The sequence below is a fragment of the Bison bison genome, unplaced genomic scaffold (assembly GCF_000754665.1).
Source record: "Bison bison bison isolate TAMUID 2011002044 unplaced genomic scaffold, Bison_UMD1.0 scf7180017845697, whole genome shotgun sequence".
NCBI classification, from domain to species: Eukaryota; Metazoa; Chordata; class Mammalia; order Artiodactyla; family Bovidae; genus Bison; species Bison bison.
The window spans coordinates 3,070-6,457 of NW_011476270.1; positions in this window are offsets into that span (position 1 = coordinate 3,070).

A 3,388-nucleotide genomic window follows, 5' to 3' on the forward strand; every position below is an offset into this window, starting at 1 on the left:
TCCCAGGTCCGAGTTTGGAAGGCTTCGTTAAGTGTCGGGATGACCGAGATCTAAGCTCCGCATTTTACGGCCAGGGAGGGCAGGGTCCCCAAGGGTCCCCAAACCGCCGCAGGCCCTCCGCCCACCCGGCCCTCGCCCCTCCCTGCGAGGAGCGGGCTCCTCTTGAGGCGTCTAAGCGCCCTGGGAGGCGGACCCGGGTTGCAGGAGCCGCGTCTCTACCGGCCAAGAAAGCTCTGGGCGGGCGCGCCTCCGAGGGGCCCGCGGCCGGCAGAAGCGGAGGCAGGGGAGCAGCGAGGACGGAGGGGCGGCTTTTAACGAAAAAGTTGAATCATCAGCAAAACCATCAGGACTAATGCGATGTGCACAAGCTGCGGGATCAATGCCGGGCCTCGGGGGTCGCGCTGGGGGTGGGGAGGGGGCGGCCGGGCAGACCGCCCCTGGACGAAGCGAAGCGAAGCTCCCGCCCATTTGGGGAAATGGATTTTCACGATTTAAGAAAACTCAGAACCAAAGCGAGCGAGGCCCGGATGTGCTGACGCTGCGGTTCCGGGAGCTGGAGCCCCGAGAGCGGCTCCGGGAAAGGGGGCGGCGAGAGGCCGAGACTCGACTCGGAGACGAGGCGCGGGGCGCGGGAGGCGGGGAATCCGAGCGCCGCGCGGTGACCTTGGGCAGAACCGACCCGGCAGGGAGACTGAGGCTGCGCTCCTGGGCCAGTATCGGTGACGCCCAGGCCATCCCTGGGCCCAGGTTCTCGGCGCCCGCCGGCTCAGGCCCCTGTGCGCCTGGGAGTAGCCGAGGCAGGCCCCTCGCGCGGCGGCGGCAGGACACGAGAGGCTCGGCGGGGACGCACCCTGAGTTCACCACCTCCTCCGGCCGCAGGGTGAAGCCTCCCTCTCTGAGGTCTGCAGACACACACACACAGATACACACGGAGGCACACACGCCTACACACACACGGAGGCACACACACACAGAGGCACACACACACACCCACAGGCACACATGCACACACACCCAAAACCCCGGTCTTTTCTCAGCCCTGAGAGCCCCAGGCTCAGATGATTGGCTTGGAGGTCCTGAGGCCCAGTGCTTCCCTCCTCCAGGTCCTCCAGGAGGATGACTTCCAGTGAAGCCACTCGGGACATCCCGGAGGAAAGCGGGACCACAGCAAAGGGCACCAGCACGGTCGGTCGTGGGCTGCTTCTGAGTCGCATCCACCAGGGCCTCCCGGCCCCCTCCTCTCTTCCACTCCTGGGATGGGGCTTGCCCCCTGGCCCTGCAGGGAGACGTGGTCTCAGGCTCCCGGGGTGCTTGTCTCTGCCCTTCTTGGGGCCACATTGGGTGTATCTGTGAAATGGGTACAGGAAATGAGATTGAGACTGGCAAGGATCCCTTTCAGGGAGCTGGAGACTTTCTGGGAAAGGGGCCTGGAGGCTGTCGCCAACCGCCCCTCCCCCACACACAGAGGAATGGAAAGGTTTTAAGGGGCCCCTGTCTGCATAAATAATCTGAATCATCACGGATCAGCGTGTTAGCATCAGTCCGTGGCCCAACCTCTCCCATCCTGCAGCTGGCCAGGCTGCCTCTAGGAGTGCTCCCCCACGCAGGACCCCGAGGAGCTGGGGCTCCCCTCTCAGACCCCACTAAGGCCCCGTGGGTCCCCACCATTCCAAAGGGCCTTAGAAAATCCCAGGGTAGGCACTCCATGGTGTGGGGCCTTCCCAGGGGCAGCCTGGGTACAGAGGCACTGCCCGCAACCCACATGGGGGGATGGAGATAGGGAAAGAAAGTCCGACTGGGGTAGGGAGAGGTGGGCTGGGTGGGTGCCAGGAGGGCTGGGGGTGGGAGGAACTGAACCTGAAGGCGTCTCTCTTCTGAGCGGGCCAGCTGCCCTCACCCTCACATCTTCCCAGAGCCCCTCCAAGGCAGCCCGCCACGCACAGGGCTGAGCTCTGGAGCACACACACTGGCTCGTGTCATTTCCCTGCTGGAAAGAGCGCTGGACCCAGTTCTGTCTTACCCCACGTCTGTGTGATCTGGAGTCGGTGGGCCTGAATCCTCATTCCTAAGCTGGGGACACTACTCGCCCTGCCAGACTGTCGTGGGGCCGCACTGACAACCTGGGTAAAGAGCTATATCAGCTCCCAGCTCCAAGAAAGCCGCCCCAAGGTAACCTGGATGCGAGCAAGGGCCATCCACCCCGACTCCTGAAAAGAAACAGCGGAGCAGGGCCCCTTGGCCCAAGGCTCTGGGCCGGGCTCTGTGTCCACCTCCGGATGCCAAATCTCCGAGGCCAGTTGGGTGGCTGGAAAGGAAAAGGGCCAGGGAGGCCTCAGGCATATCCCTCCTCCCGGGCCCCAGCCCCGGCCCCTTGGCCAGAGCTCGCAATTGCCTATCCTGGGCACGTGGACAGCCTGGGTCTCTGCTGGGAAGGAGGCAAAGTTCAGAGGATTTATGGGTGCGGGAGTGTGGGAGCTTGGACCCTGAAGGGGCAGATGCCGCTGGCTTTTAGGGGAGCAGCTGTCGTTCGTTAGGGGGGCCTGCTGCGCATACAGTGCACCCTCCTGCGGGGCGAGGGTGGGCGGCCCCCTCAGGTGTCCTGGAACCCCAGTGCGACCATGACTAGGCGCGCGAATGGGGCTGGGAGCGACTTGCCTCGGCGCTCAGGACCAAGCCGGACCGCAGCGGCCTGCCCTGCACAGGCCGAAGGAGAGGGAGCCTGCGAGCTGAGCGGGTGGGCGGTAGGCGTCCCGCCCTGCTGTCGGTGCGGAAGGCTGTGTGACCAGCAGCAGCCTCGAGCCCGCGCCCTTGCCATCGGGCCCCACGACCTTCACCACTGCCGCCTGCCCACTCCACAGATGGGCAAGGTGAGCTCAGAAAGGGGAAACGACTTTCCCGAATCCACGCAGACGCAGACGGCCGGCGAAGGCTGAGCACGGTTGGGCACTCTTAAATCCGCGCCCCGTCTTTCTGGGAGGGAAGAGTGCTTGGGGGTGGGGGGTCGACCCGAGGGGCAGACAGCACAGAGCGGAGGGTGGTGGCGCGGGGCGGGGGGGGCGGGGAGATGCCCACCCCAAGGTCCGAGACTCGAGGCGAACCGCCGTCTCCACCTGCGCACGGCCGCCCGCAGCGCCTCTCCTCCTTGGGGGTTTAATACTGCCTCCTCCGAGAAGCCTTCGGGGACCCGGGAGGGCTCAGGCACCTCCCTCCTTCCCGGCCCCAGCCCCGGGCCGCTGGGCTAGAGCTCGGCGTCAGAGGTGCCGGATCGGGGACCCTGTGGACGCGCGCGCGGAGCCCGAGGGGGAAGGGGAGCGGGAAGGAGCGAGGTGAGAACCGAGGGGCGGGGCGCGAGGGCCGAGCCAGACTCCGAGACGCCAAGGCGACGCCA